We start from the raw sequence: 24,077 nt of genomic DNA, 5'->3' as shown, positions 1-24,077 counted from the left end.
CTATTTTTAAAAAATAGGTGTAAGCTCTTTGAGGAGAGAGATCAATCAATAAATCCATGGTATCTCTTGAATGCTTATTCTGGGCAGAGCACTGTATTAATCACTTGGGAGAGTACAGTTCAGCAGAGTTGGTAGACATGTTCCCTGCCCTTACGGAGTAAAAGGGGAGACAGACATTAAACCAAATTACAGGTAAGGGAAGCAATTGTGAATAAGGATATGTTCATAAATGCTGTTGGAGTGAAGGTCTCACTTCTGAATCTACTGTACTCTCCCAACTTCTTAGTATTCAATTAATTCAATCAGCCCACTGTTGGGTAGGGATTGTCTCTATCTGTTGCCGAACTATACTTTCCAAGCTCCTAGTACAGTGCTCTGCACACAGCAAGTGCTCAATAAATGCGATTGAATGAATGAATGTTTATTGATCACTTATTGTGTGCAGAGCACTGTAATAAGTGCTTGGGAAAGTACGAAATAACAATAAATGAACATATTTCCTGCCCATATGTACTCCACTAATTGTCTGCTGTAAGCTCCTTGTGCGCAGGAAATAAATCCACCAGCTCTGTTGTGTACTCTCCTAAGTGCTTAGTACAGTGTTCTGCACCCAATAAGGGCTCAATAAATGTGACTGATTGACAGGGACTGTGTCCAACCTGATTATGTTGTATCTATTCCAAGGCTTTGTCTAGTGCCTGGAACATAGTAAGTGCTTAACAAATATTAGTAAAAAAATGGAGAGAACCAAATTTTCCTTTAGTCTGAAGTTCTGAAATTCTCCTACCGGTATTCTGGAATGCGTTATACTGGATCAGTTGTGAAAACTAAATCAGCCATGAAAAATACAAACCAGACTCACTTACTACCTTCTGCCCAACCAATCATGCATAATAATTGATCACCTACTTTGCACAGAGTATGATATTTAGCATTTGGAATTGGTGGACAAGATCCCTGCCCTCAAGAAGCTTGCAAACTAGCTGGGGAAACAGATAGCAAAATAAATTACAGATATGAGGAAGGGGGAAACGGGGGTGGGGGGTGGTGAAAAGCAGCATGGTGTGATGGATAGAACACAGGTCTAGGAGTCAGAGGTCATGGGTTCTAATCCCAGCTCCCGCCACTTGTCTGCTGTGTGACCTTGGGCAAGTCACTTCACTTCTCTGTGCCTCAATGACCTCATCTGTAAAATAGGATCGAGACTATGAGACCCATGTGGGTCAGGGACTGTGTCCAACTTGATTTGCTTGTGTCCACCCCAGCGCTTAGTACAGTGGCTGGCACAAAGTAAACACTTAACAAATACCATCATCATTATCCTTACTAGAGTATAAAGATATACACATAGAGAAGCAGCATGGCCTGATGGATAGAGCATGGTCCTGGGTCTCAAGGACCTGAGTTCTAATTCTGGCTCCACTGCTTTTCGGCTGTGTGACTTTGGGCAAGACACTTCACTTCTCTGTGCCCCGGTTATCTAATTTTTTTAAAGTATTTGTTAAGCACTTACTCTGTGTTGAGCACTGTTCTAAGCGCTGGAGTAGACCTAAATTTATTAGGTTGGACACAGTCCTTGTCCTTCATGGGGCTCACAGTCTAAATTGGAGGGAGGAGGATTTAATCCCTATTTTACAGATAAGGGAACTAAGGCACAGAGAAGTGAGTGACTTGCCCAAGGTCACACAGCAGAAAATGGGTGTTGTCAGAATTAGAACCTGTTTGATGCAAAGGTGGATGGGCAACCTCAAGAGATTCTTTAGGAATGTGGAAACGTGGACTGAATGTTTTTGTAGAAAAATGATGCAGGAGTTGGAGGAGAGGAAGTGGAGACAGTGGATGTAGATGATTTGCTTAAGTAGTTTGAAGAGGGAGGTGGGGTGTTAAATGAGGGAGCTGTGGGGTCCAGGGAGAGTTTTTTTTAAGATGGGGAGACACGAGCATGTTTGCGGGCAGTGGAAAAAGCCATTCAAGAGTGAGCAGTTGAAGACGGTGGTGGTGTGGGAGGAGAAGAAGGGAGTTTGCAAGCAGTTTTATAAAGTACAAAGGGATGGGGTTGGAGGAGCAGATGGAGGAGGTAGATTTTGAGAGAAGACAGGAGATACTGAAATACTACTGGGAAAGTCGGAGAGTTAAAGAAGGATCAGGAGGAGAGAGAAACTTGAAAGGAACAGGGGAGATCACGCCTGATGGTTTCAATTTTCCTTAATAAAGTTAGTAGCCAGGTCATTAGGGGCAAGGGAAGGGGGAGGAAGGGGGTGACAGGGGTTTGAGGAGGGAGTTAAACATCTGAAGCAACTGGCGGTGGCAATAGGCACGGAAGTGAAGGAGGATGAAGAATAATATTCCCTGGCAGAAGAAAGGGCAGAGCTAAAGTAGGCAAAGATAAACTTGAAGTGGACGAGTTTGGCCTGACGTCTAGATTGCCGCCGGAAGCACTCTACGGCTTGGGTACAAATGCCAAGGGAGGTGATCCTGGGCTGAGGGTTAGTGGTACAAGGTTGGCGAAGGAACAAGGGAGCAAATAAGTAGAGTTCAGTAGAGGGTGGGGTGTTGACATTGTCAGTTTGGTTGTCAAGGGAAGGTAGTTTGGGTGCGAAGACCAAATGGGGCAAGATGACCTGAGTAAATCAAATGACTTGTGAACGTCAATGAACAGAACCAGGCTAAACTCTATCATCACAGCCCAGACATCTTTCCCAAGACAAGAGTCAGAGAAGGCACAAGCTACTAGTGAAAGGTCAACCGGTGGTATTTATTGAGTGCTTTCTGTGCGCAGAGCACTGTACTAAGCACTTAGGAGGGTTCAGTACAACAGAGCTGGTAGAAATATCCCCTGTCCACAAATAAAATGACAGGGTGCCCCATCTCAGTCAGAAGCAGAGATTTTTTTATAATTGTAGCAAAACTAGAAGATATGAGAGTAGGCTGCCAACAGCTTCCTAGGCACTAGTGAATCTTAATTTCATTTCCTGTACCCCTTAACTATCTCCTCTCTGTTTGTGACATTGTGTGCACACTGTGAGTCTTTTTTAAAACTGGCATCTCATTATAGATTCATAGAGAGAAGCAGAATGGCCCAGTACAAAAAGCCCAGGGCCAGGAGTCACAGGACCTGGGTTCTAATCCCAATTCCACCACTTGCCTGCTGTGTGATCTTGGGCATGCCATTTGACTTCTCTGTGCCTCACTGCCCTCATCTGTAAAATGGGAATTAAAGCTGTGAGTCCCGTGGGACAGGGACTGTGTCCAACCTGATTCTTTTGTATCTACCCCAGTGCTGAGCGGTTGCCGTCAAACAGAATTTCCTGCCATTTTGCATTTCAGCATTTTCTAATTTTTATGGTATTTGTTAAGCACTTACTATATGCCAGACACCGCATTAAGTGCTGGAGTAAACACAAGTGAATCAGGTTGGACGCTGCCCCTGTCCCACATGGTGTTCCCAGTCTCAATCTCCACTGTACAGATGAGGTAACCAAAATACTTGATCATTTTGCTGCTGATTTCTCTCCCGTTACAATCTGGACGTAGCCAAAAGAGCTCTTCTAAGAGCTTAACGCACTGCTCTGTACACTGTAAGCACTCAATAAATACAACCGAGTGATTGATTTTTAACCAATGCACACTGAATATGGAGGGGACTCCAATCCCCCTTGTCAAAGCACAAGAAATGCCAGTCCAACTCAGAATTCTTTTCCAATAGTGAAAATAGGAAGTTGGGAGGGACCGGTATGGTACCCTCCCCTCCCCTAGCCCCCCAAACTGGGCATCCATCATCATGGTTAAGAAATATTCCTCTGAACACCCCTTATCGCTTCCTCAAAGTCATTCCCAGCCCACGGATTTATACTAACTCTTCTTAAACTGGTACAACTTCCTGTTTCCTTTTGGCTACGTCCAGATTGTAATGGGAGAGAAATCCGCTGCAAAATGATCGAGTATCTCAGACCCTCCATCAATGGCTAGGCGCTGTACTAAGTACTTTGAGGAGTTCAACAGTATCAAGACTCAAGCTCCCTGTTCCCAAGGAGTTTACAATCTAATGGTGGGGGCCTAAACGATTAAAGATAGTGAAAACTGGAGGGAGAGCAAATATAAAGCTGGAAGCAGTACATAAGGACATCAGACTTTAAGGTCCTCTAGACTGTAAGTTTGTTGTGGGAGGGAAAGGTGTCTGTCTATCGTTGCTTTGTACTCGCCCGAACGTTTAGTACAGTGTTCTGCACACAGTAAGCGCTTAGTAAATATGACTGAATGAATCAGGATAAAACAGCTATACCAATTGAATGTAGAGGCACATACAAAGATAAATAAACTATATATATATGTATGGGTGTGGAGGAGAGAGTGCAAACTTTGTGTTGAGGATGGGTGTTGGTCTGTTGTGCCTGGGTAGTTTGAAATAATCAGAGAAATCTTTCTGGAGGAAGAGAGGTTTTAGAAGGACTGTAAAGATGGAAAAGGCCGTGGTCTGATGGATTTAAATCCCTGAGAAGGATTTAAGGGTTGGGAGGTGGGAGAACTTGGAGCACGGTATTGTGGGAAGGTGTCACCTTCTACAAACTACCCTTCCCCACTCCACAAACACACACAGATGCACACATACACACATGCGCGCACGCACACACATACAAGCACACAGGTATGTCCTGAAATGTCAGAAGGCCAAACGCGCATGAGAAGTAGCCCTGCTCTATCTCCTCCTCAAAGCAATACTCTCCACATCAAACAGAAACTCCTTACCATTGACTTTAAAGCACTCGATCACCTGGTCCCCTCCTATCTCACCTCACTGATTTCCTACTTCAACCCAGAACACTCACTTCACTCCTCACACCAACCTACTCATCGTAACTCGATTTCCTCTATCTCGCCACCAATCCCTTGCCCACGTCCTGCCTCTGGCCTGGAACTCCCTCCCACTTCATATCTGACAGACCACCACATTTCCATCTTCAAAGCCTTAGTAAAATCACATCTCCTCCAAGAGGCCTTCCCCAAATAAGCCTTTATTTCCCCTATTCCTTTCTGCCTTCTAAGTCACTTGGCACTTTGATTCGTACCCTCTATTCATCCCACCTTCAGCCCCACAGCACTTATGTCCACAACTATAATTTATTTTAATGTCTGTCTCCCCCTGTAGACTGTAAGCCCCTTGTGGGCAGGAAACATGTCTACCAACTCTGTTTTATTGCACTCTCCCAAACCCTTTGTACAGTGCTCTGATTAATTGACTGACTGATTGATACAGAGGAACCTTCTCCATCCAAACTGCTACCAAGCTAATACAATCACTTAACCTATCCCGTCTTGATTACTGTATCAGCTTCATTGCTGACCTCCCAGCCTCCTGTCTCTCCCCATTCTGGTCCATACCTCATTCTGCTGCCCAGATCGTTTTTCTACAGAAATATTCAGGACATGTTCCCTCCCTCCTCAAGAAATTCCAATGGTTGTCCATCCACCGTCGCATCAAAAGAAACTCCTCTCCACTGGCTTTAAGGCAGCTTGCCTCCTCATACCTCAACTCACTACTCTCCTATTACAACCCAGGCCCTACACTTTGCTCCTCTAATGCTAACCTTCTCAATGTACCTCGATCTCGGTTATCTCGCCGCCAAGCCCTCGCCTACCTCCTGCCTCTGGCCTGGAGTGCTCTCCCTCTTCATATTCTACAGACAGTTACTTGCCCCGCTTCAAAGCCTTATTGAAGACACGTGTCCTCCAAGAGGTCTTCCCTGACTAAGCCTCCCTTTCCTCTTCTCCCACTCACATCTGTGTCGCCCTGATATGCTCCCTTTGACATTGATATGAATAAGTACGTTATGGATATGTACATGAGTGCTGTGGGGTTGAGGGAAGGGTGGATAAATGGCCTAGTGGATCGAACATGGGCCTGGGAGTCAGAAGGTCATGGGTTCTAATTCCGGTTCCGTCACTTGTCTGCTTGGGCAAGTCACTTCACTTCTCTGTGCCTCAGTGACCTCATCTGTAAAATGGGGATTGAGACTGTGAACCCCACATGAAATAGGGACTGTGTCCAACCAGATTTGCTTGTATCCACCCCAGCATTTAGTAGAGTGCCTGGAATTTAGTAAGTGCTTAATAGTAATGTTGGTATTTGTTGAGCGCTTACTAGGTGCAGTGCACTGTTCTAAGTGCTGGGGTAGGTATAGAGTCATCAGGTTGTCCCAAATGAAGCTTACAGTCTTAATCCCCATTTTATATATGAGGTAACTGAGGCACAGAGAAGTTAAGCGACTTGCCCCCAGTCACACAACTGACAAGGGGCAGAGCCAGGATTCGAATCCATAACCTCTGACTCCCAAGCCTGGGCTCTTTCCACTGAGCCACGCTGCTTCCCTACACAAAAGCCATTATTATTATTATTATTATCATTATAGTCACATGAGCCAGGCTGACAAACAGAATTGGCTTGGGGGGCAGGTTTCAGGGGTTGTAAGTAGAAGCCCAAGAAAGCTTCCACTTTCTTGGATGAGAAAGCAGGGCGTGGGCTGTGACATTCAGCCTCCCATCTTCTTGAGGGGCTGAGCTGCTGGGTCCACTCCCCCGATAGTGGTTTTTGCGTAGGATTGCATCCCCCAAACTTCCCTAAGCCATCCTGGTCCGCTTCACAACAACTTGTGAAACTAGAAGATGCGAATGAAGGTGTCATGTTTCCTCTTTTGTAGGCAGTAATTTCCTCCCCAAATTTCACTATGACAGTGTGGGTTAAACACCTGACAGCTCATCGTTTTTATGCCACACAGGCAAACCAAAAAAGCTATCCCGAAAGGTCGCCGTTTGGGGCAGGCAGTGACCGAAATGCTATTTCCACCTGCGCTTTCCATCTTGGATTTTGATGAAATGGCAAAATTTGGGGTCCAGCCCAGGCAGAAAGGGGAAAACCAAAAGCATTCCCATATGGACATAACTGAAAAGACAGGAATCCTTGTACTTGCACTACCATTTCTTCCTTCCTTCCATAGTATTTACTGAGTTCTTACTGTGTGCAAAGCACTGTATTAAGCACTTGGGAGAGTACAATATAACATTAAACAGACACATTCCCTGACCACAATGAGCTCCCTTCCAAACCTGATTTGGAGATGAGGATTCCTTTGCTGGGCTGTCCTGAAGAGGTTGTGAGAGGTGGACTTAGATTTTGACCATCTCCTGTGGCAGGAATGATGGAGAGGAGAACACTCGATCCAACAATTAATCAATCTTATTTAACGAGCACTTGCTGTGTGCAGAGAACTGTACTAAGCACTTGGGAGAGTACAATATAACAGTATCACATAATAATAATAATGATTGAGGTATTTGTTGAGCACTTACTCTGTGCCAGGCACTGTACTAAGCTCTGGGGTGGATTCAAGCAAATCGAATTGGCAATAGTCCCTGTCCCACGGAAGGCTCCCAATCTCAATCCCCATTTTCCAGATGAGTAACTGAGGCCCAGAGAAGTGAAGTGACTAGCCTGAGGTCACACAGCAGACAAGTGGGAGGGCCGGGATTAGAACCCATGACCTTCTGACTCTCAGGCCCGTGCTCTATCCACTAAACCTTAATACAGTGCCTGGCACATAGTAAATGCTAAAAAATATTATTATTATTATTATCATTATTATTATTAACCCCAGCTCCTTCACTGGTTGGTAGACACATTCCCTGCCCACAATGAGCTTAGAGTCCAGAGGGAGATTACAGTCTGAAACACAGACTAAACTAGCTTTTCCTAAACAAAATTTGGCATTTTCAGTTATTAAGTCTACTTGAACTTGAATCCGTACCCACTTCAGATTTATATTTTATCACATTTTAAATAATAAAATTGTGGTGTCTGCTTTGCGCTGAACACTGGAGATGCAGCACAGCATCCCTGTACTACACACGGGGTTCGTAGTCTAATGGGGAGGGAGAACAAATATTTAATTACCATTGTACAGAGGAGGAAACAGAAGCACAGAAAAGTTCAGTGACTTGCCTAAGGTCAAGCAGTAGGCTAGTGGTGGAGTTGGGATTAGAACCCAGATTTCCTGGATCAGACTGTAAACTCATTGTGAGCAGGGAATGTGACTGTTTCTTGTTATATTGTACTCGCCCAAGCGCTTAATACAGTCCTCTGCATACGGTAAGTGTTCAATAAATGTGATGAACTGACTGACCGACTTTCTGTGCTCTTTCCATTAGGCCTCCTGCTTCTCACCACCCCAAGTTTTCCAGTTTTCTTTTTGGTAAAAGTTATTTTAATCCTTTTGTGCCTCAGTTTTGCAAACTATACACTTGACATATAAACTACAACAGTTATAACATCAACAACAAAAACAGTCTGTAAGCTCACTGTGCACAGGAAATGTCACTGTTTCTTGTTGCATTGAACTTTCCCAAGCACTGAGTACAGTGCTCTGCACACAGTAAGCATTTAATAATAATTGAATTATAATAATTATAATAATAGTGATTTATGTCTTTCCCTGTCTCTCAGGAAGCAGCTTGGCCTAGTGTATAAAACCCAGGCCTGGGAGCCAGAGGATCTGGGTTCTAACCCCAGCTCTACCACCTGTCTGCCGTGTATGACCTCGGACAAGTCACTTCACTTCTGTGCGCCTCAGTTACTCGTCTGTAAAATGGGGATTTAGAGTGTGAGCCCCAGGTGGTACGGGGACTGTGTCCAACCTGATTACCCTGTACTACTCCAGCTCTTAGTACAGACAGAGCCTGGTACCACCCCTCGTTCATTCTCTTGGAGACGAGGGGTGGCGGTGAATGATTCTCAATCCCTAAAAGGAGGTGAGCATCAGTCAGAGGTGGTGTCTGTAGCCCACTTGCCCAGAGAGCCACAGAAAACCCCACAGGAGGCTTTGAACAGTCAGTTTAACAAGGACAACTGAAAAATTTAAAGTGAAGATGGGAGGGTGAGGGACAGGAGAGAGGGAAAGACAAAGTGGGGAAGAGGAGAGAAAAAGAAACAGAGAAAGGCAAAGAGAAAGAGCGAGAGAAAAAAATTATTCCAGGTTTGAATGGGAAGGAGGACAGTAATAATAATAATAATAAATAATGATGGTATTTGTTAAGCAGTTACTATGTACCAGGCATTGTACTAAGCACTGAGGCAGAGTAGCTCCAGCATTTTGCCTGCTGTAGTCACAACCCAGTCACCTCCTTTTTCTTCTCCTCTTCCTCCTCCTCCTCTCGTGCTGCCACCACTACCCAGTAGGACCTGAGTTCTAATCCCAGATCCACCACTTGTCAGCTGTGTGACCTTGGGCAAATCACTTCTCTTCTCTGGGCCTCAGTTCCCTCATCTGGAAAATGGGGATTAAGACTGTGAGCCCCATGCAAGACAGGGACTGTGTCCAACTCAATTTGCTTGTATTCACCACTGCGCTTCATACAATATCTGGCACATAATAAGCACTTAACAAATTATTATTATTATTATTATTATGAGGCCTAAGACCCACCCCAGGGGTCGGGGAAGAGCTGGACCTAGCTCATGAAAAATAGGAACCCTAACCTGAGCCAGAGTTAACATGGCAAAACTCTTCAGGTTTGCCTCTCTGACAAAAAAAATGATGAGCTGGCAGAGAGCGAATCCACCCCCTCGTAAAAAAGTCTTACAAGGAAATTGCTGTCTGTATTTTCCAGTTTCACAAACTTCTGTGAAGTGGACAAGAATGACTTTGTGTTTCATCGCCCGAGGCCTAGAAATTCTATTCACTATTGACGTCAAATCAGTGTGGTCAGCCTGGAGGTCTGTGAAACCTCCCTGTGCTTCACCCAAGCCAACTTGATAATACCTGGGCAAATGCACCGATTGGCTCTGGATCAATCAATCGAGGGTATTTATTGGGCACTTACTCTGGGCATAAATCTGTACCGAGCACTATGGAGAGTATGCAACTGGGTAGATAGATAAGATCTCTGATCTCAAGCAACTGATAATGTGACAAGGGAAGACAGACATTAACATAAATTATCTGCAAGGGAAACAACAGAGCATAAGGTTGTACAGGGTGAAAAAAGTACTTATTAAGTTCTTGCATGGATTTGCAGATCAGACAGTGGAAATGCACAAGTTAGCTGCAATGAAACGTTCCTGGCAATGAACTTCTCCCTGTGTGGGAGAAGACAAGGGCTGAGGGGAAATTAAGAATGGCAAGGCAGAGCTCCGAGAGAATTCTCCCGGACAGCTTGGGGGAAGCAACGTGGTGTAGTGGCTAGAGCACAGACCTGGGGGTCAGAAGGTAATGGGTTCTAATCCCAGCTCCGCCACATGTCTGCTGTGTAATCTTGGGCAAGTCATTTCATTTCTCTGGACCTCAGGTCCCTCATCTGTAAAAAATGGAGATTAAGACTGAACCCTATGCGGAACAGGGACCATGTCCAACCCAATTTGCTTGTATCCACCCCAGCCCTTAATACAGTGCCTGGCACCATTAGCACTTAACAAATACTTTTATTATTATCATTATTATTATTATTCTCTGGGCCTCAGTTACCTCATCTGTAAAAAATGGAGATTAAGAGTGTAAACCCCATGTGGGACAGGGACTGTTTCCAACCTGATTAATTTGTATCTACCCTAGTGCTTAAAACAGTGCTTGGCACATAGTAAGTGCTTAATAAATACCATAATTATTATTGGTGAAGGAACCAAAAGTCTGGGGTCAGATCATAAAGCCCCTCCTGCATTTGGCAGGACTAAGTTCTAACAACATAATTGCTAGACATCAAATTTGATCATGGACTTCCTATGCTCCCCTGTGGCGAGGTTGTAACCTCCCTGAAGTCAGGGGTCATGTCTACACAAACTCTCACACTCTCCCAAGTGCTCTGCACACAGTGAGAGCTCCATAAATTCCATGGATTGATATTAATCAATTCATTCATTCAATCGTATTTACCGAGCACTTTCTTTGTTCGGAGTACTGTACTAACCACTTGGAAGAGTACAATACAACAATAAACAGACACATTCTCTGCCCACAACGAGCTTACCATCTAGTGGAGCTTACAGACCGGAGGATCTTCTACCTAACCCATCGCTTTAATACAGTGCTTGGCTGAACAAAAATCCACAATTATTAGCATTAGGATGGTATGCCTGGTGGGAGGGTGATAATTCTTTAGTCTTTATAGCTAAACCTACCATTAAAACACATTCAGCTACGCGCTCAGTTAGCAATTTTTTTGCTGTTGCCACTGTTTTTCCTTTCCAGTTCCTACTTTTGCATTTCTCCTGCTTTTTGTTTTCTGGACTGCCTCACTCCAACCTCAAGCTCGAGGTGATTACACTTTATACGTATACCTTTTTACATCTTTACATGCAGTCCTACTCACCATTTGCTTTTCCCTGAAACGTTTTTCATTAATCCATGGTTCGACAACGGGATAGTTTAAATTGCACTCATAAACTCACATTTGGTAATAAGACAAAGATATTGCTGCATTTGTGAGTGATTCAGCAGCGACTGCTGCTACTTTTTAGTAATTTCATTGATACCATGACTCATTACTGCATCTCAAGGGAAAATCTAAATGATTTCAAGGCGCCACAGTTCTATCAGCCCAGATTTTGTAGCATCATTAAAGTTTGGGGATGATTGTTCCTTAATATGTTTCTGAGTAAAAATGCTAGTAGAGGGGTCTCAACTTAAGAAACCTGGTTGTCTTTTCTTCTAGTATATCCGTTATTTATGATTGGAAAGCTCTCACCCATTACTGAAAGCAATTTTACAGATCCTTTTAGAAAGTAACCAATCTCTCCTCAATTCATTTTGCTTTTTAGGGTTAGATGTCTCTGCTATTATGTTTTAAGAATCTTGGGTCCATTTGATTGCTAGTTTTAATGGATACCTAGAAAATACAAAACGGAAATTGAATCGAAGCAAAACACTTCATCTACTGCTTCAAAATATCTCTCCCAATGGTGCTCACGCTCGCGAACGCAATCAGTATTATGTGAAAAGTGCTTGACATGCAGTAAACACTTAACAAGCACCATAATTATTAATTATTATTAATATCAGGAAGCCTGTGCCTATCGGACCTTGAGCAAGACCAAACATCTCGACTGGAATAATGAGCCAGACAGGCTAGGGGAGAGTAGATATAAATATGGATGAAGAATATGGAGAAGGGGTATGGCTAGTGAAAAGAGCACAAGCTGGGGAGTCAGAGGACCTAGATTCAAATCCTGGTACTCCCACTTGCCTATGTGACCCTGAACAAGCCACTTCACTTTGTGGTGCCTCAGTTTCCTCATCTGTACAATGGGAACTAAATACCTGTTCTGCCTCTTCCTTAGAATATAAGCCCTGGTACCAAGGCAGGTACCGAGTCTATCCCAGTGCTGAGCACATAGTAAGCACATAACAAATACTTCCATTATTATTAAAAATGCTAGTGTGAGTGGGAGAGGGTCAAGTTTGCTATCATTTTTTTGGGGGGGGGGGCTTCACTGTCTGGTGAAGGTTGTGGCATACTGCTAGATAACCAAGCCACCTAACAGAACCCCATCTCTGACACATACATGCGAAATTGCAGTGTTGGGATTCAAAGATGGGAGCAGAATTTTCGAGCCACTCTCCTTAGTTGCAAAACTTCTATTTTTTAGAATGGTGTGTATTAAGCGCTTATTATTGCAGGCACTGTACTAAGCACTGGGTAGATCCAGGATAATTGGGTTAGACACACCCCTGTCCCACATAGAGTTCACAATCTTAATCCCCATTTTGCAGATGAGATAAACTCATTATGGGCAGGGAATGTGACTGCTAATTGTGTCTACTGTACTCTCCCGAGTGCTTAGTACAATGCTCTGCACATAGTACTAAATGCTCAATAAATACCAGTGATTGATTGATGAGGTAACTGAGACACAGAGAAATTATGTATCTTGCCCAACCAAGGTCACATGGCAGACAAGTGTCAGAGCCAGGATTAGAACCCAGATCCTCTCAGTCAATCACTCATATTTCTTGAGCACTTACTGTGTGCAGAACACTGTAATAATAATAATGTTGGTATTTGTTAAGCACTTACTATGTGCAGAGCACTGTTCTAAGCGCTGGGATAGACACAGGGGAATCAGGTTGTCCCACGTGGGGCTCACAGTCTTAATCCCCATTTTACAGATGAGGGAACTGAGACACAGAGAAGTTAAGTGACTTGCCCACAGTCACACAGCTGACAAGTGGCAGAGCTGGGATTCGAACTCATGAGCCCTGACTCCAAAGCCCGTGCTCTTTCCACTGCGCCATGCTGCTTCTCACACTTGGGAGAGTACAATATAACAGTAAATGGATACATTTCCTGCCCACAACTAGCTTACAGTCTAGAGGTTAATAGAAATAAAAAAATGATAGATCGGCACAATAATTCTGTGGGGCTGGGGAGGGGGGATGAATAAAGAGAGCAAGTCAGGGTGATGGAGAAGGGAGTGGAAGACAAGGAAAAGTCAGGGAAGGCCTCTCGGAGGAGATGCACCTTCAATGAGGCTTTGCCAGGCCTGTGCTCTTCCACTAGGCCACGATGCAGACAAATATAGATGCAACCTTCTGTTAAAATAATAATTTCACCGCTGAACGTCCTCCCCTTAGGTGATATATTGCACTCCGGTGAAGACAGAGATTGGGTCTGTTGCTATACTGTACTCTCCCAGGGGCTTAGAACAGTGCTTTGTGCACAGTAAGCGCTCAATAAATAGGGCTGAATGAATGAATGAATGAAGACAGCCACCTGTCACTCATCCTCCTCTGCCCTGCTCAGGGGCAGGAGTGACCAGTTCCATTCCCTGGCGCCTTGTGCCCTCTAGTGGAAAAAGGAGGAGACCCACAGTGTTTAGAAAATATTTCTTCCAAACTGAGCATTTTAATAACAATAATTGTGATCTACCAATCATCAGTGGTATTTATTGAGCACTTACTGTTTGCAGGACACTGTACTAAAGGCCTGGGAGAGTATAACAGAGTTGGGAGAAGTATTTACCACAAGCTTGCAGTCTAGATGGGAAGACAGACATTATCCAGCAATCAATCAATCAATCAATTGTATTTACTGAGAGCTAACTGTGGGCAGAGCGCAGTACTAAATACTTGGGCAAATACAGTAAACAATGTAACAGAGTTGCTAGGTACATTTCCTGCCCAAAATCAGCTTACAGTCCAGAGGGAGAGACAGGCATTAATATAAATAATTCATAATATATAATTTGTAGATAAGTGCAGGGGCATTAAAGGCGGGCAAATATCAAATGTCCAAAGGTCACAGATCCAAGTGGTATTTGTTAAGCACTTACTGAGAACCAGCTACTGAGATAGATACAAAATAATCAAGTCAGACACGGTCCCTGTCCCACATGGGGCTCAAGTAAGTGGGAGGGAGAACAGATATTAAATCCCCATTTTACAGATGAGAAACTGAGGAACAGAAAAGAAGGCTGTTTTCTTACTCCCAGTCTTCTTACTCCCAGGCCCGTGCTCTTTCCACTGAGCTGCACTACTTCTTTACAGATGACCAAATCATGGGCTTTTGAATGGCTGAGACTTCATGCATTCTTTGTGAGGTTTTGCAAAGTCAGGCCAGAGCTAGATCTATGTTTTTCTTTCACACAAGATGAGCTAACCTTCCTAGCTCAACTTCCTAGCTAGTAAGTGGCAAAACACTGAGCTTCTCCGTGCCTCGGTTGCCTCATCTGTAGAATGGGGATAACGGCTGTGAGCCCCAGGTGAGACATAGATCGTGTCCAACCGGATTACCTCGAACTCATCCTCATGCTTACAACAGTGCAAAATAACCGGCGTGGCCTAATGGAAACGGTACAGGCCCCTTGAGTCAAAAGGACCTGGGTTCTAATATCTGCTTGGCCGCTGGTCTGCTGTGTAACCTTAGGCAAGCCACTTCACTTCTCTGTGCCTCAGTTCCCTCATCTAATAATAATGTTGGTATTTGTTAAGCGCTTACTATGTGCCGAGCACTGTTCTAAGCGCTGGGGTAGACACAGGGGAATCAGGTTGTCCCACGTGGGGCTCACAGTCTTAATCCCCATTTTACAGACGAGGGAACTGAGGCACAGAGAAGTTAAGTGACTTGCCCACAGTCACATAGCTGACAAGTGGCAGAGCTGGGATTCGAACTCATGACCCCTGACTCCAAAGCCCGTGCTCTTTCCACTGAGCCACGCTGCATCTGTAAAGTGGAGATTAAAATTTTGAGCCCCATGTGGTACACAGACTGTGTGCAACCTGATTATCTTTGAATCTACCCCAGCACTCAGTGTAGTATTATATTTAATAAATGCTATAAAAAATTTTAATGGAGATGTTCAGTGGGGACTTTTAATAAAATGCAGAGTGTTTGGGCTCGTGGAGAGCTTGAAGCCTGGAACCATGGCCTTGGCAGATGTTTATCTTCCTTGGTTCCAGGAGAAAGGAGAAAATCACTTTAGTGTCAAGGGGACCTCAAAGAAGCAATATCAGGGTACAGAAACACATTAGCAATGATGAACTTCATTCTTCAGTCCTTCGATTCTTTGGCAAAAAAGAATAATCAATCAGTTGTATTTCTTGAGCACTTCTTGTGTGCAGAGTATGTATTTATTAAGCACTAACTGTGTGCAGAGTAAAAATAATAATAATTATGGTATTTAAGTGCTTACTATGTGTGGGGCACTGGGGTGGATACAAGCAAATCTGGTTGGACACGGTCCCTGCCCCATGTGGGGCTCTCAGTCTCAATCCCCATTTTACAGATGAGGTAACTCTGGCACAGAGAAGTGAAGTGACTTGTCCAAGGTCACACAGCAGACAAGTGGCAGAGGCAGGATTAGAATCCATGACCTTCTGACTCCAAGGCCAGTGCTCTATCCATTACACCAAGCACTTGGAAGAATACACTATAACAGCGTTGATAGACACATTCCCTGCCCATAACAAGATTACAGTCTAGAGGAGTTTACAGTCTAGAGGAGCTTACAGTTTTGAGGAGCTTACAGTCTTAAAGACTTTACAATCTCGAGGAACTTACAGTCTAGAGGAGTTTACAGTGTAGAATGAAAAAATTGTTGTCCTTGTGATTCCCAGGCCCCTAAATTAACCCCAGGTCGAAGTCTTCATTTGTCAGAGGGACGATAATAATTCCTGCCTCTCCCTACCTCAGAGGGATGTTGTGAAAACACGAGATAACAGATGGGAAAGTACTTTGGAAAAACCAAATGCAGTATACTAATGCATTTACTTTAAAATTTCCTCCCACTGTTTTTCTAAAGCCTCTCTGGAAAAGAATGTCCTGGGGATTTGCATATCGTGTACTGATCTCCTTCTACAGCCCAGCCCACACACTTCACTCCGCTAGCGCCAGCTTGCTCACTGTGCCCTGATCTCATCTTTCTCGGCCGCCGACCCCTTTCCCACATCCTCCCCTTCCATTTACGACAGACTCTCACTTTCCCCACCTTCAAACCCTAATTAGGTTAATAAAGGTTCCATCTCTTCTATTCCCCTACTCCCTCTCCCTTCTGCATAATCTATGCCCTTGATATTCACCTTTCTCTCATCCCCACAGCATTTCCGTACATATCCATATCTTATTTATTTCTGTTGTCTGTCTCCCCCTATAAACTGTAAGCTCAATGTGGGCAGGGAACTTGTCCACCAACTCTGTTGTATTGTACTCTCCCAAGGGCTTAGTACAGTGCTCTGCACACAGTAAAAGCTCAATAAGAGAGAAGCAGCATGGCCTAGTAGATAGAGCACAGGCTTGGAGTCAGAAGGACTTGGGTTCTAATGCCGGGTCCACCACTTGACTGCTGTGTGGCCTTGGGTAAGTCAGTTCACTCCTCTGTGCCTCAGTTACCTCATCTGCAAAATGTGGATTAAAACCATAAACCCCACGTGGGACATGGACTGGTCCAACTTGATTAGTTTGTATCTAGCTCAGTGTTGAGAACAGTGCTTGGCACATAGAAAGCACTTAACAATTACCATTTTAAAAAATATCATTGATTGATTGATTTCTAAGATGGAAGGAAGTTCTCCTGTGCTAAAAAGTTTCAAAGAGGAAAATCTTCAGAGCTAAATTCAGACAAATACTCTAGTGTAGATGCTTATTTGAAATAGCGATCCGCTGTCTTCTTTCCTGAAGAGTTCTGACATCTCTTTCGCTTCCTAAGGAAGAAGGCAAATTAGAATTTAAAAAATAAAATGAGTTTGATTTTTGGATCCCTATTTCAAGAAAGATTAGATAGATCAATTTGGTAACAGCATGCTGAGTCTTTTGCTTTTGCTTAAATTACCAAAGATCAAAGAAGAATATAAGAAAGAAAATTAACCAAGGTTTTCTACATCTTCAAAATGGCTCAGTCTCAAAAAAGTTTTAATTTGCAGGAGCAATTTTTACCTTCTTCCATCTAAATTTAAATCTCAATACCTCTGTAAATTAGATTCTGCTTTCAGAAATATCCAGAGAACAGATTAGTGATTCCTGAGGATTGCAAAGCAGTCAGGTACGCTAACATTTCGAAACCGATTAAACGAGACTTATGTGAAATTAAATACTGACTGTTTAAAATGTTTCAAATGCTCAAAAAAAGAAAACACGGGCCATAAAGCTGACACAACTGATGTTCCTTTCCTTTCACTCTCCTCCCCCTCACGGCTGCCTTCTACCTCACACACTCTTTGACGGCTCCTTTTCCTTCTGATATTATACGAGCTTCAGCCTGCCCCAAACAGAAAAATTCCTCTCTCCATCCCACACTCCTCTCTGTCAAGAGAAGCAGCCTAGTCTAGTGAAAAGAGCACAGCCCTGGGAGCCGGAGGACTTGGGTTCTAATCCCGGTTCTGCCACGTACCTGCTGTGTGACCTTGGGCAAGTCACTTCACTTCTCTGTGCTTCAGTTATCTCTTCTGGAAAGAGGGAATTCAATCCTACTCCTTCCCACTTAGACTGTGAGTCCCATGTTGGACAGGGACTGTGTCCAACCTGATAAATTTGTCTGTGTGCCAGTGCTTAGAAGAGTGCTTGTCACATAGCAAGCACTTAAGTATAATAATAATAATCTATTACCTATCTCCTTGCTCCCATTCCAGTCTAGACTCTTGGAATGGATTCTATACATCCACTGTCTTTACTTTAATCAGGCTTTCAACCTTATCACTCCACCAAGACTACTGTCTCTAAGATCACCAATGACTTTCTTAGAGCTAAGTCCCGTTCTAATCCCCTTTGAATGCTCAGGTGGGTTGGACACCCCTTTTTTCCTTGAAACGCTTTTAGACTTCAGTTTTGCTGACACGGTTCTCCTCCTACCTCTCTGCTTGCTCCTTCTCCATGGCATTCACCAGCTCCTCTATCGATCAATCAAGAGTATTTATTGAGAACTTTCTGTGTGCAGAGCACTGTACTAAGCACCTGGGAGAGGCCAATGCACCATCTTCCCCTCCCTATCGCTCCGACTCCTTCCCTCTGCTCTACCCTCCTCCCCACCCCACAGCACTTGTGTACATACGTACAGATTTATTATTATATTAATTTTATTAATGATGTGTTATATCTATAATTCTATTTATTTATGTTGATGCTATTGATGCCTATTTACCTGCTTTGCTTTGTTGTGTCTCCCCCTTTCTAGTCTGTGAACCTGTTGTTGGGTAGGGATTGTCTCTACTGTTCCTGAATTGTACTTTCCAAGTGTTTAGTACAGTGCTATGCACATAGTAAGCGCTCAATAAATACGATTGAATGAATGAATCCCTGCCTTCAAGGAGTCCTTCTGCAGCTTCACCCCTAAACTATTGATGCCCTGCATTAGGTCCCCTTCTCTTCTCGCTTCCTACCTACCCTTTCAGGAAGCTCGCCTGGTTTTATTGTTCAGGGGCTTCTCTTTAAGTCCTACAGAACTGAGAAGAGCAGGGCCAGATTAACCAAACTGGAATCCACAGGTGACACGTCTCCCCCTCTAGATTGTAAGCTTATGGTGGGCAGGGAATGTGTCTGTTTACTGTCCTATTGTACAAGAGCTTAGTACAGTGCTTTGCACACGGTAAGCACTCAATAAATACAATTGAATGAATGCACATGATGTCACATATGGTGATGCATAAGTGATGCATCATGATGACAACATATGGGATGAAATAATCACCTCTCCGTTACTCACTCCATCTTCGGCTCACATGGATTCAGGGGTCCCCCTTTAGGTCTTACAGGACTAAAAATGTGGCCATGGAATGTCTCTCTTTATTGTTGTATTGTCCTTTCCCAAGTGCTTAGTACAGTGCTCTGCATACAATAAACCCTCAATTAATATGCTTGAGGGAATGAATGAATGGATTAACCAAAACTGGGACTTGGGGTTGACCTGTGACACACGTGATGTCACATATGGTACTATATGGTGACAACATGCGTGGTGCATCATGATGAAATGATCACAACTCACCCCATCACTTTCCCTGGCTTCAAAGCCTTATTGAAGGCACATCTCCTCCAAGAGACCTTCCCTGACTAAGCGTTCCTTTCCTCTTCTCCCACTCTCTTCTTTGCCATCCTGATTTATTCCCTTTTTATTCACCACCACCAGCCCCCCCCCAGCTCCACAGCACTTATGTCCATATACATAATTTATTTCTATTTCTGTCTCCCCCTCTCATCGCAAGCTCATCGTGGGCAAGGCATGTGTCTACCAACTCTTTCATAGTGTCCTTTCCCAAGCGCTTAGTACAGTGCTCTGCACAGTAAGCACTCAATAAATATGATTGATTGAATGAATGAATGAATGAATGAAGCCTATCTCTTCCACTTGGAACTCAGGAAAATCTGGTTCCCTTACTCCCACCTCCACCCCACCCCTAAATGCTTATGGGACAAAAAGATCACAGTCCTGGAAGTCAGAAGGTCATGGGTTTCTAATCCTGACTCTGCTACTTGTCTGCTGTGTGACCTTGGGCAAGTCACTTTACTTCTCTGGGCCTCAGTTACCTCATCTCTAAAATGGGGATTGAGACTGTGAGCCTCATATGGGACAGGGATTATGTCCAACCCAATTTGCTTGTATCCACCCCAACGCTAAGTACAGTGCCTGGCACCCAGGAAGCGCTTAAAAAATACCACAATTATTATTATTATTCTAATCCCAGCTCTGCCACATGTCTTTTTTGTGACCTCGGGCAAGTCATTTCACTTTTTTGGGCCTCAGTTATCTCATATAAAATGTATAAAATGGAGATTAAAAGTATGAGATCCATGTGGGATAGGGACTGTGTCCTACCTGATTAACCTGTATCTACCCCAGCGTTTAGAACAGTGACACACAGTAAGCACTTAACAAGTATCTTCACTATTATTATTATTATGATTATTATTGTTGTTATTGGTATTAAGTGGCAAGAGGAAACTGTGGCCTCCAAGCACTAGGAGGCATCATGGCTCAATTAATGAAGTCCAAGACAACAAAAATGGCTTTCTACTCTGTTAACCAGGTCCATATGAACGCCAGGCCACAGATGAGCCATGAAAACTGGGAGGAAGAAAATATCTGAGGAAGGACACTCAGCAAGGATATTTTGTCAGTGGCCATAAGAGCGTTCGGTAACATGTTCAATATTGGACCAGAGACAGAAGCAATGAAAGCCTAGTTGTTTTGTCCAATGGTTTCATTACAAAATGCCACTGATATACTGGAGAACCAATGTGGCCTAGCAGAAAGAGCACTTTGCCTTAGAGTCAGGGGACCTGGGTTCTAATCCTGGTTCCTCCACTCTCCTGCTGTGAGACCTTGGGTAACTCAAGTAACTCCTCAGTATCCTCAACTGTAAAATGGGATTCAAAACCTGTTCTCTCTCCTAATAATAATAATAATGCTGGTATTTGTTAAGCGCTTACTATATGCAGAGCACTGTTCTAAGCGCTGGGGTAGATACAGGGTAATCAGGTTGTCCCACGTGAGGCTCACAGTTAATCCCCATTTTACAGATGAGGTAACTGAGGCACAGAGATGTTAAGTGACTTGCCCACAGTCACACAGCTGACAAGTGGCAGAGCCGGGAGTTGAACTCATGACCTCTGACTCCGAAGCCCAGGCTCTTTCCACTGAGCCACGCTGCTTCCCCACTGTGAGTCCCATTTGAGACAGGACTGATTATTCAGCCCTCCCTCCGCCACTCCCTCCTACTGATCATTTTGGAACTACCTTAGTATTCAGTACGGTGCTTGGCATGTAGTACGTTCCTCACAAATGCCATAATTACTATCATTAGTGGTTTTAGGATCAGTTGCTTCTCGTTCTCCAAAGCCCAGAGTCAAACTTTGAGAATTTTGTTGGTAAAGTTTTGGATTCATGGCTTTGCGCTATCTTTCTCCATTTTATATATTGGTTCTCTATCAACTGGTCTCAAGCTCACGCTCTTCTCTTCTTCCCAGCTCACCCTAAATTCTCCTTCCTTCGGCCCTTTGCTCACACTGTTCCCTGCCACTCAACTCCTTCCTCCTTCAAATCCTACTAGACCGTGCTCTATCCGCAAAGTCTTCCTAAAATATCACCCCCACCAAGAAGCCTTCCCTGATTTAGTTCCCAACATTCTCAGTGCCGTCAATCCAACACCCACCCTTAGCATTTATGAATTTATAAAATCATCATCTGCACTTAAATATCAGTGCCTAAGCAAATGTCCGTTTGGATTATTCTTTTTCATCCAGACATATTTATGTACTTCTACCCATCCTTCTTTTTGCTTCATCTACTTCTAAAGCATTTACGTCTGCCCGACAACATCATAGATTATAATCTCCTTGAAGGCAGGGACCAAGTCTTTCGCTTCTAGTGTATTCTAAGTACTTTGTCCCCTCTGCACACAGTAGCTGCTCAGTAAATACCACAGTCTGCCAACTCTGTTGCATTCATTCATTCGATCGGATTGATTAAGCGCTTACTGTGGGCAGAGCATTGTACTAAGCGGTTGAGAGAGTACAATACAACAGTAAACGGTCACATTCCTGGCTCTCAGTGAGCTTACAGTCTAGAGGAACTGGATGTACCTTCCAACAATCTATACCACTAATGACTGATTATTTATTGAGCACTTACTGCATGCAGAGCACTGTACTAGACACTTAGCACCGTGGCAGGAGTGACTGACTGAGTCCATGGATATACTGCTAGTTGCCTTGGTCTCTCCACCATGTTTTTTTCCCACTCTTACTGCTGCTGCTAGTACTAGTAGAGGCAGCATGACATAACGGAAAGAGCCTGGGCCTGAGAGTCGGAAGGTCAAGGGTCCTAATCCCGGCTCCACCCCTTGCCTGCCGTGTGACCTTGGACAAGTCACTTCACTTTTGGGGGCCTCAGTTCCCTCATCGGTCAAATGGGGATTGAGACTCTGAGCCCCACACGGGACAGGAACTAAATCCAACTCAATTTGCTTGTATCCACCCCAGCGCTTAGTACAGTGCCTGGTACATAGTAAGCGCTTAACAAATACCATCATCACTGCTCCTACTACTTCTCCTACTGCTGCTGCTGCTATCACCTTAGCCTTAGGTTGACTTTGGATTTCATGTTCTGTTTGGGTTATTCGGTTCTCCTCTGTGACTTGTAGTTCTCAAACCTCCGGGACAGAGTCAAACTGCTCCTGTTGTCATTTGCCTGAGAAATTTCCCTAAACCCACTTACAGTGAGTCAGCCATCTGGAATTGCCAGCTGACGCCCCCAGCCCCGACCTGATTTTTCCAAGTTCCGGTGCTCCCCGATGCTTTCCCTTCACGCTTCCGGTTGGCACCGATGGAAACAACTCATCAGCCAACCGTTTTCACTTTTTTTAAAATGGTATTTGTTAAAGACTTACTATGTGCCAGACACTGTTCTAAACTCTGGGGTAGATACAAGGTAAATCAAGGATGGACCCAGGCCCTGACCCACATGGGACCCACAGTCTAAATCCTCATTTTACAGATGAGGTAACAGAAAATGATAATAATGATAATGGCATTTGTTATGCACTTACTATATGCAAGGCACTGTACGAAGCACTGGGGTGGATTCAAGCAAATCGGGTTGGGCCCAGTCCCTGTCCCACATGGGACTCCCAGTCTCAAATCCCCAATTTACAGATGAGGTAACTGAGGCCCAGAGAAGTGAGGTGACTAGCCACAGGTCACACAGCAGATGAGTGATGGAGCTGGGATTAGCACCCAGGTCCTTCCGACTCCTGACCTGTCCTCTATCCACTAGGCCACACTGCTTCTTTAATCCCTGTCCTAAAATCATGGCAGGAGCCCCCCCCCCCCGCCCCCCTCTTCAAACCATCTCTCCTGTTGAACTCACCAGAGCAAATTGAGGAAGAAGTCTCTTGGCGTTCCATCACACCTCAACCATGTTGGACGTCAGGGTGTCTCCCTTACCGGAAGGTTTCTCTCTCCTTCAGCCTTGGTGTTTCCGGGCTAAGTCTTTGGGGTCCACTGGCCAGAGGTAGGGGGGCCGGGGGGATGCCCTCTGGATCCAGTCCCCTCGCCGAGGGTGGAAGCCACTGCCTGAGTTTGCAGTGAGTTTCCTGTGACCTCGCTCTCTGCAGAGTAAAAACCGGGTTTGTGTTGGGTGGGCAAAGTGTTAAAAAAAACAGGAAGCACCTATGAGCAAGTATCAGCGAAAAGCCTCTACTCTAATAAGTGAGAATCCGGTCGGTTATCCTGTGTGATGAGGTTTTTGTAAGACCAGGAGCAGTGCCTTAGTTCAGTGTTCAATACAGAGTTCGGGTCTCAATAAATAACGGTAATGACTGTTGTATTTGTTAAGCACTTAATATGCGTCAAGGACCGTACTGAGTACTCGGGTAGAAACAAGATCATCAGGTCCCACGTGGGGCTCAGAATCTAAGCAGGAGAGAGAACGGGTATTTAAGCAGATGAGGGAACTGAGGCAGAGAAACTGAAGTGACTAACCCAAGATCACACAGCAGGCAAGTGGCGAAGCCAGGATTAGAACCTAGGTGCTTTGACTCCCAGGCCTGGGTTCTTGCACTGATTGCTTGATTTGAATACCTTAAGAATGAAGGCCTCCTTCCAAGAGCTTA

General features: G+C 44.3%; 1 long non-coding RNA gene across 1 annotated transcript in view; it reads right to left on the bottom strand.

The window, feature by feature from the left end:
- LOC120638817 overlaps positions 1–23,531 on the bottom strand; it is an 86,295-nt gene extending 62,764 nt beyond the window's left edge. The window contains exon 1 of the long non-coding RNA XR_005660791.1: positions 23,333–23,531. This is a non-coding gene — a long non-coding RNA (uncharacterized LOC120638817). The remainder of the gene's footprint in view (positions 1–23,332) is intronic.
- Positions 23,532–24,077: the final 546 nt, after the last annotated feature.

The sequence above is a fragment of the Ornithorhynchus anatinus genome, chromosome 14 (genome assembly GCF_004115215.2).
Source record: "Ornithorhynchus anatinus isolate Pmale09 chromosome 14, mOrnAna1.pri.v4, whole genome shotgun sequence".
Lineage (NCBI taxonomy): Eukaryota > Metazoa > Chordata > Mammalia > Monotremata > Ornithorhynchidae > Ornithorhynchus > Ornithorhynchus anatinus.
This window is presented reverse-complemented; position numbering and strand designations above follow the sequence as displayed.